Genomic DNA, 10,350 nt, shown 5'->3' on the forward strand with positions numbered 1-10,350 from the left:
GCAAGTTCCATGGACTTCCAATGGAAGATCCTCATCAGTTCTTAGCTGAATTCTTGCAAATCTGTGACACAGTCAAGACTAATGGGGTTAACCCTGAGGTCTACAGACTGATGCTATTCCCTTTTGCTGTAAGAGACAGAGCTAGAATATGGTTGGAGTCTCAACCTAAAGAAAGCCTGGACTCTTGGGAAAAGCTAGTCAATGCCTTCTTGGCAAAGTTCTTTCCACCACAAAGATGGAGTAAGCTTAGAGTGGAAGTCCAAACCTTCAGACAGAAGGATGGAGAATCCCTCTATGAAGCTTGGGAAAGATACAAACAATTAATCAGAAGATGTCCTTCAGACATGCTTTCTGAATGGAGCATCATAGGTATTTTCTATGATGGTCTCTCTGAACTATCCAAGATGTCTTTGGATAGCTCTGCTGGAGGATCTCTTCATCTGAAGAAGACGCCTGCAGAAGCTCAAGAATTGATTGAAATGGTTGCAAATAACCAATTCATGTACACTTCTGAAAGAAATCCTGTGAACAATGGGGCTAGTCAGAAGAAAGGAGTTCTTGAGATTGACACTCTGAATGCCATATTGGCTCAGAACAAGATATTGACTCAACAAGTCAACTTGATTTCTCAAAGTCTGTCCGGAATGCAAAATGCACCAAGCAGTACTAAGGAAGCTTCATCTGAGGAAGAAGCCTATGATCCTGAGAACCCTTCAATGGAAGAGGTGAATTACCTAGGAGAACCCTATGGAAACACCTACAATTCTTCATGGAGAAATCACCCCAATTTCTCATGGAAGAATCAAGAGAGACCTCAACAAGGTTTCAATAACAATAATGGTGGAAGAAACAGGTTTAGCAATGGCAAGCCTTTTCCATCATCTTCTCAGCAACAGACAGAGAATTCTAAGCAGAATACTTCTGACTTAGCAACAATGGTCTCTGATCTAATAAAGACCACTCAAAGTTTCATGAATGAAACAAGGTCCTCCATCAGAAATTTGGAAGGACAAGTGGGTCAGCTGAGCAAGGAAGTTACTAAACTCCCTCCTAGCACTCTCCCAAGTAATACAGAAGAAAATCCAAAAGGAGAGTGCAAAGCCATAGACATGGCCGAATATGGAGAGGAAAGAGAGGAGGAGGACGCCACTGAGGAAGACCTCAGTGGGCGTGTACCAATCTCCTCTGAGTTCCTCAATGAGGAACAATGGGAATCTGATGCTCAAAATGAGACCATAGAGATTCCATTGGACTTACTTCTGCCATTCATGAGCTCTAATGAGTATTCTTCCTCTGAAGAGGATGAGTATGTCACTGAAGAGCAAGTTGCTAAATACCTTGGAGCAATCATGAAACTGAATGACAAGTTATTTGGAAATGAGACTTGGGAGGATGAACCACCTTTGCTCACCAAAGAACTGGATGACTTGTCTAGGCAGAAACTGCCTCTAAAGAGGCAAGATCCTGGGAAGTTTTCTATACCTTGTACCATAGGCACCATGACCTTCAAGAAGGCCTTGTGTGACTTAGGGTCAAGTGTAAACCTCATGCCCCTCTCTATAATGGAGAAATTAGGGATCCTTGAGGTGCAAGCTGCAAGAATCTCATTAGAGATGGCAGACAATTCAAGAAAACAAGCTCATGGACTTGTAGAGAATGTTTTGGTGAAGATTGAGGACCATTACATCCCTACTGACTTCATAGTCCTAGAGACTGGGAAGTGCATGGATGAATCCATCATCCTTGGCAGACCCTTCCTAGCCACAGCAAAGGCTGTGATTGATGTTGATAGAGGAGAGTTGATCATTCAAGTGAATGAAGAATCCTTGGTGTTTAAGGCCCAAGGACATCCCTCTATCATCATGGAGAGGAAGCATGAAGAGCTTCTCTCAAAACAGAGCCAAGCAGAGCCCCCACAGTCAAACTCTAAGTTTGGTGTTGGGAGGCCACAACCAAACTCTAAGTTTGGTGTTGAACCCCCACATTCAAACAATAAGTTTGGTGTTGGGAGGTTCCAACACGGTTCTGAGTATTTCTGAGGCTCCATGAGAGTCCTCTGTCAAGCTAATGACATTAAAGAAGCGCTTGTTGGGAGGCAACCCAATATTTTATGGTTAACTATTTTCTTTTGTTATTTTATCTTTTTTGTAGGTTGATGATCATAAGAAGTCACAAAAACAATGAAAAAAGCAAAAACAGAATGAAAAACAGGAAGAAAAACAGCACACCCTGGAGGAGAAGAAGCTGGCGTTCAAACGCCAGTAATACTAGCTGTTGGGCGTTTAACGCCCAGTCTGGCACCATTCTGGGCGTTTAACGCCAGAAAGGGGCACCAGACTGGCGTTAAACGCCAGTAAAGGGCAACAACCTGGCGTTAAACGCCAGGAATGGGCACCAGCCCGGCGTTTAACGCCAGAAATAGCTCAAAACGTGATTTTGAGCAACATTTGGTGCAGGGATGACTTTTCCTTGACACCACAGGATCTGTGGACCCCACAGGACCCCACCATCAATCTCTCTCTTCTTCCCCCATTCACCAATCATCTCAATACCTCTTCCCCAAAAACCCTTCACCTATCAAATCCCATCTTTCTCTTCACCACTCACATCCATCCTTCATAAATCCCCACCAACCTCACCCTTCAAATTCAAACCACTTTCCCTCCCAAACCCACCCTCCATGGCCGAACCATTACCCCCCTCTCTCCTATAAATACCCTTCTCCAACCCTTCATTTTCACACAACCTAAACACCCTTTCTTACCCTTCTTGGCCGAACACACCACCTTCCCCCTCTTCCTCATTTCTTCTTCTTCTACTCTCTTCTTTCTTCTTTTGCTCGAGGACGAGCAAACATTTTAAGTTTGGTGTGGTAAAAGCGTTGCTTTTTCATTTTTCCATAACCATCATGGCATCCAAGGCCGGAGAAACCTCTAGAAAGAGGAAAGGGAAGGCAAAGGCTTCCACCTCTGAGTCATGGGAGATGGATAGATTCCTCTCAAGGGTGCATCAAGACCACTTCTATGAAGTTGTGGCCTTGAAGAAGGTGATCCCCGAAGTCCCCTTTTCACTCAAAAAGGGTGAATATCCGGAGATCCGCCATGAGATCCGAAGAAGAGGTTGGGAAGTACTTACCAACCCCATTCAACAAGTCGGAATCTTGATGGTTCAAGAGTTCTATGCCAATGCATGGATCACCAAGAACCATGACCAAAGTGTGAACCCGAATCCAAAGAATTATCTCACTATGGTTCGGGGGAAATACTTGGATTTTAGTCCGGAGAGTGTGAGGGTGGCGTTCAACTTGCCTATGATGCAAGGAGATGAGCATCCTTACACTAGAAGGGTCAACTTTGATCAAAGGTTGGACCAAGTCCTCACAACCATATGTGAAGAGGGCGCACAATGGAAGCAAGATTCAAGAGGAAAGCCGGTTCAATTGAGAAGGCATGACCTCAAGCCCGTGGCTAGAGGATGGTTAGAGTTCATACAACGCTCAATCATTCCCACTAGCAACCGGTCCAAAGTTACCATAGACCGGGCCATCATGATCCATAGCATCATGATTGGAGAAGAAATAGAAGTTCATGAGGTTATAGCCCAAGAACTCTACAAGGTGGCGGACAAGACCTCCACTTTGGCAAGGTTAGCCTTACCTCACCTCATTTGTCACCTCTGTTATTCAGTTGGAGTTGACATAGAGGGAGACATCACCATTGATGAGGATAAGCCCATTACCAAGAAAAGGATGGAGCACACAAGAGACCCCTCTTGGGAGCAACTAAACACCTCCCTAGGAGAATTGAGTTCCAACATGGGACAACTAAGGGTGGAGCATCAAGAACACTCCATTCTCCTCCATGAAATTAGAGAAGACCAAAGAATCATGAGGGAGGAGCAACAAAGACAAGGAAGAGACATTGAGGAGCTCAAGCACTCCATAGGATCTTCAAGAGCAAGAAAGAGCCGCCATCACTAAGGTGGACCCGTTCCTTGATTTCCTTGTTCTTTATTCCTCTGTTTTTCGATTTTTTATGCTTTATGTTATCCATGTTTGTGTCTTGTGATCATTAGTGTCTTAGTGTCTATGCCTTAAAGTTATGAATGTCCTATGAATCCATCACCTTTCTTGAATAAAAACGTGCTTAATTGAAAAGGAAAGAATTGCATGAATTCTGAATTTTATAATAGTTTAATTATTTTGATGTGGTGGCAACACTTTTGTTCTCTGAATGTATGCTTGAACAGTGCATATGTCTTTTGAATTTGTGGTTCATGAATGTTGGCTCTTGAAAGAATAATGAAAAAGGAGACATGTTACTGAGGATCTGAAAAATCATTAAAAATGATTCTTGAAGCAAGAAAAAGCAGAAAAAGAAAAAGAGAAAAAGCAAACGAAAAAAAAATTTCGAAAAAAAAAAAAGAAGAGAAAAAGAAAAAAAAAAAAGAGAAAAAGAAAGAAATAAAGTTGTGATCCAAGGCAAATAAGAGTGTGCTTAAGAACCCTGGACACCTCTAATTGGGGACTTTAGCAAAGTTGAGTCACAATCTGAAAAGGTTCACCCAATTATGTGTCTGTGGCATGTATGTATCCGGTGGTAATACTGGAAGACAGAGTGCTTTGGGCCACAGCCAAGACTCAATAAATAGCTATGTTCAAGAATCATCATACTTTACTAGGAGAATCATTAACACTATCTGGATTCTAAGTTCCTAAGGAAGCCAATCATTCTGAATTACAAGGGATAGAGTGAGATGCCAAAACTATTCAGAGACAAAAAGTTAAAAGCCCCGCTCATCTAATTAATACTGATCTTCATAGATGTTTTTGGAATTCATTGCATATTCTCTTCTTTTTATCTTATTTGATTTTCAGTTGCTTGGGGACAAGCAACAATTTAAGTTTGGTGTTGTGATGAGCGGATAATTTGTATACTTTTTGGCATTGTTTTTAGTATATTTTTAGTATGATCTAGTTAGTTTTTAGTATATTTTTATTAGTTTTTAATTAAATTTCACTTTTCTGGACTTTACTATGACTTTGTGTGTTTTTCTGTGATTTCAGGTATTTTCTGGCTGAAATTGAGGGACCTGAGCAAAAATCTGATCCAGAGACTCAAAAGGACTGCAGATGCTGTTGGATTCTGACCTCCCTGCACTCGAAGTAGATTTTCTGGAGCTACAGAAGCCCAATTGGCGCGCTCTCAACGGCGTTGGAAAGTAGACATCCTGGGCTTTTCAGCAATATATAATAGTCTATACTTTGCCCAAGATTTGATGGCCCAAACCGGCGTTCAAAGTCACCTCAAGAAATTCCAGCGTTAAACGCCGGAACTGGCACCTAATTGGGAGTTAAACGCCCAAACTGGCACTAAAGCTGGCGTTTAACTCCAAGGAGAGTCTCTACACGAAATTTCTTCATTGCTCAGCCCAAACACACACCAAGTGGGCCCGGAAGTGGATTTTTATGTCATTCACTCATCTATGTACTAGTTTTCTATAAGTAGGACCTTTTACTATTATATAGAGACATCTAGGACTTTTGGTAGCTATCTTTGTTGTATGCTATCTTAGACCTTTGGGAGGCTGGCCATTCGGCCATGCCTAGACCTTATGCTTATGTATTTTCAACGGTGGAGTTTCTACACACCATAGATTAAGGTGTGGAGCTCTGCTGTACCTCGAGTATTAATGCAATTACTATTGTTCTTCCATTCAATTCCGCTTGTTCTTTGTCCAAGATATCACTTGTTCTTCAACATGATGAAGGTGATGATTGACGCCCATCACCATTCTCACCCATGAACAAGGTGACTGACAACCATTCTTGTTCTACAAGCATCTGAGGCTTAGTGAATATCTCTTGGATTCCCGATTGCACGATGCATGGTTGATCGCCTGACAACCGAGTGCTCGCCTGACAAACGAGCCAACCATTCCGTGAGATCAGAGTCTTCGTGGTATAGGCAAGAACTGATGGCGGCATTCAAGAGAATCCGGAAGGTCTAACCTTGTCTGTGGTATTCTGAGTAGGATTCAATGACTGAATGACTGTGACGTGCTTCAAACCTGTAACCTACTGGGCGTTAGTGACAGACGCAAAAGAGTGATTCTATTCCGGTAGGGGAGGGAACCAAACCGGTGATTGGCAGCACTGTGACAGAGTGTGTGCATTAGCTTTCACTGCGCGGATGGGAGGTAGCTGCTGACAACAGTGAAACCCTACACGAGCTTGCCATGGAAAGGAGTAAGAAAGGATTGGATGAAGGCAGTAGGAAAGCAGAGAGACGGAAGGGAAGGCATCTTCATACACTTGTCTGAAGCTCTTACACCAATGATATACATAAGTATCACTATCTTTATCTTCTATGTTATTTTCGTTCATCATCATATACATTTGAGTTTGCCTGACTAAGATTTACAAGATAACCATAGCTTGCTTCAATGCTAACAATCTCCGTGGGATCGACCCTTACTCACGTAAGGTATTACTTGGACGACCCAGTGCACTTGCTGGTTAGTTGTGCGAAGTTGTGTAATGCCATGGAATTGAACCACCAAGTTTTTGGAGTTCATGACCAGGGATTATGAGAGTTGTGAAAAGTATTGTTCACAATTTCGCGCACCACTTGTAAATCTTAGTCAGGATATCAATAATTAGCAGGGTTGATTATGAAAAGTAAAAGAACATGAAATAAGTACTTGTTTTGCAGTAATGGGGAACAGGTTGAGGTTTTGGAGATGCTCCATCTTCTGAATCTCTGCTTTCCTACTGTCTTCTTCTTCAAGCACGCAAGACTCCTTCCATGGCAAGCTGTATGCAAGGGTTTCACCGTTGTCAGTGGCTACCTCCCATCCTCTCAGTGGAAATGTTCAACGCACCCTGTCACGGCACGGCTATCCATCTGTCGGTTCTCAATCAGGCCGGAATAGAATCCAATGATTCTTTTGCGTCTGTCACTAACGCCCCGCCCTTAGGAGTTTAAAGCTCGTCACAGTCATTCAATCATTGAATCCTACTCAGAATACCACAGACAAGGTTTAGACCTTCCGGATTCTCTTGAATGCCGCCATCAGTTCTAGCTTATACCACGAAGATTCTGATTAAGGAATCCAAGAGATATCTACTCAATCTAAGGTAGAACGGAGGTGGTTGTCAGGCACATGTTCATAGTTGAGAATGATAATGAGTGTCATAGATCATCACATTCATCAGGTTTAAGAACAAGTGATATCTTAGAATGGAATCAAGCATGATTGAATGAAAAACAGTAGTAATTGCATTAATCCATCAAGACACAGCAGAGCTCCTCACCCCCAACCATGGGGTTTAGAGACTCATGCCGTAGAATGTACACAAAGAAATGTGTAAAGTGTCATGAGGTACAGATACAATGTCAAAAGATCCTATTAATAGTGAACTAGTAACCTAGGGTTTACAGAAATGAGTAAATGACATAAAAATCCACTTCCGGGCTCACTTGGTGTGTGCTTGGGCTGAGCAATGAAGCATTTTCGTGTAGAGACTCTTCTTGGAGTTAAACGCCAGCTTTTGTGCCAGTTTGGGCGTTTAACTCCCACTTTGGTGCCAGTTCCAGCGTTTAACGCTGGGAATTCTGAAGGTGACTTTGAACGCCGGATTGGGCCATCAAATCTTGGGCAAAGTATGGACTATCATATATTGCTGGAAAGCCCAGGATGTCTACTTTCCAACGCCGTTGAGAGCGCGCCAATTAGGCTTCTGTAGCTCCAGAAAATCCACTTCGAGTGCAGGGAGGTCAGAATCCAACAGCATCTGCAGTCCTTTTCAGTCTCTGAATCAGATTTTTGCTCAGGTCCCTCAATTTCAGCCAGAAAATACCTGAAATCACAGAGAAACACACAAGCTCATAGTAAAGTCCAGAAAAGTGAATTTTAACTAAAAACTAATAAAAATATACTAAAAACTAACTAAATCCTACTAGAAACATACTAAAAACAATGCCAAAAAGCGTATAAATTATCCGCTCATCAGAGAGCAGCCACCAGGACTGAGGTGGTTAAGTTTCATTATCTATTGCTTTATTTATTTTCTATTTTTTAGTTTTATTTTCATGTTTCCTGTTGTCTATTTGAAAGCCTTTTTGTGATTAGTAGTAGTATTTTATTGTTTTTCTGGCTTAATAGTTTAATTAGTATTTATGTTTATTTTGAAAATTGCCTCTTGTATTTCTCACTGAACTTCAAAAAATCAAAAGAAAAAGAAAAGAAGTAGTAAAATGCATGAGACTTGAGTTATAGGTTATGAGTTATTCTGGTTGCTTTGATGTGGTGGTATTATTTATGATTCTGAATGTATGAACTGAACAGTGCATGATTGATATTAAAGGTAAGAATGCTGATTCCTGAGGTACAGGAGCTCAGAGAAATATTATGGATTCTCTAAACTCAGTAAGAAATTGATCCTTGAAGCAAAATAAACAGCAAAAAGAAAAAGAAAATAAAAGCAAGGTCCAAGGCTCTGAGCATCAATGGTTAGGAAGGTCAGATATGATTAAAAATTCAAAGAGTTGTTTTCCAAACCATATGTTTGTGGTGTGAATGTGTCAAGTAACCCTTGAGACAAAGCACTAAGAGTCGACACCCAATGCAATTACAGAGTATGCCAAAGGCTCTGAGCACCACTGATAAGGAGGAATAACGAAATTAGAACTCAAAGTATTCTCCAGTTAAGTTCTTGTGGTGTTTTTGTATCAAGTTAAGCTTGAGGATAAAACACTAAGAGTCATGGGTAGACTCAAGGTGCAAATCATCAAAGAAAAGAAAAGAAAAAGTTGTGTTCAAGGATCAAGCAGAGCTTAAGTAGAAAGAAAATCCATAATATCATCCGGGTTCTAGTTCTGAAGAATATCAATATTTTCAAGCTTCAAAGGATAATGAGATACCGAACCTATTTAGAATCACAGTGTCATTAACCCCACTCAGTAATTGGACACGACCTTAAATGAACACTCAAGTCTTAGGAAATTTCTCTCCTAAGTCCTACACTATTTTTAGTTGCTTGAGGATAAGCAACAGTTCAAGTTTGGTGTTGTGATGCGTGAGCATCTTATTTATATTTTCTATTTATTTTAGATACAAGTTAAGTGAGTTTTAATCTTAACCTCTTCGGATGTTACTTTGAGTTGATTTGGTATTTTAATTATTTCAGGTGAAGTTCAGATCTATTTGGCAGAGTTCGTGTGCAAGAAAAGAGGAAGAATTCAAATCTGCCAAGCTGGCGCTAATCGCGGACCTGGGCATTTAGCGTCAGCAACTCAGCAGCGTTAGAAAGCTTTCTGCCTACTAAGGCACTAAACGCCAGCCAGAGACGAATGGAAGCTTTCAGCCCACAAGGGCGCTAAATGATGGATCTGGCATTTAGCGCCAATGATCCGAATCACATTCCCACTAATGAAGCATCTTTAGTTGGATTTAGCTTTTAATTACTATATCTTATTTTATTTTGGTTATTTTTAATTACAAACAAAATCTTTTAGGTTTAGAATTTATTATTTTATTTTAGTTTCAAATCAAATTATGTTAGACATAAAAGGGAAAAAATTCTACCATGAGGGGGATCTTCTTACTTTTGCACTTTCACATTTTTTTAAATCCTAGTTTTCTTTATAAGTCATGAGCCACTAAACCTCCCTGGTTAAGGTTAGGAGCTCTGTTTATTTCTATAGATTAAGATTATTATTGTTCTATTTTAATTAATGTATTGATTCAGTTCCAAGGATTACTTTTGTTCATCATCTTATGAATATGGGTAGATCAGAAGAATAACCCTTATTCTATATGCATTCTTGTGATTCTTGGAAGAGTTATCTCTTTTGAACGCTAGCTTGAAAGTAAATTCCTCCTAAATTGCTAATTACTTGGACCTAACAGGATATGTGACATATAATCCTCTTATATCTCGGTAATTAGGATTTTTGTGGTCAATAAACTAGAATTGAACCTAACCCTCTAATTGAAATTAAGTGACCAAGATATTGGCGGTTGATTGGGTTAGAGAAGACTAAATCACTGAGGAATTAGGGTTTAGTCAATCACAGTTTGCCATGAAATGAATCTTGCATGATTAAAATAGTTGGTAAAAAAAACTTAATCCAGACGAATAAATAACTCCGAAACCTTAACTGCCTTCTCATATATACTTCACACAAATCTCACTGTTTGTATTCTCTACTTTCTAAATTACTGTTTAATGCTTTTGAAGCCCAAAACATCACTTTCTGCTTGCCTGACTAAGTGAGTCATTCGACCATTGTTGCTTAGTCCATCAATCCTCGTTGGATCGACCTTCACTCACCTGAGGTATTACTT

General features: G+C 40.5%; 1 non-coding gene across 1 annotated transcript; it reads right to left on the bottom strand.

Annotated features, from left to right (window-relative positions):
- Positions 1–242: 242 nt before the first annotated feature.
- LOC130958958 (small nucleolar RNA R71) lies at positions 243–350 on the bottom strand. Its single transcript, XR_009078056.1, has one exon. It is a non-coding gene; the product is annotated as a small nucleolar RNA R71 (small nucleolar RNA).
- Between the last annotated feature and the right edge of the window lie 10,000 nt (positions 351–10,350).

This window comes from Arachis stenosperma, chromosome 10 (assembly GCF_014773155.1).
Source record: "Arachis stenosperma cultivar V10309 chromosome 10, arast.V10309.gnm1.PFL2, whole genome shotgun sequence".
NCBI classification, from domain to species: domain Eukaryota; kingdom Viridiplantae; phylum Streptophyta; class Magnoliopsida; order Fabales; family Fabaceae; genus Arachis; species Arachis stenosperma.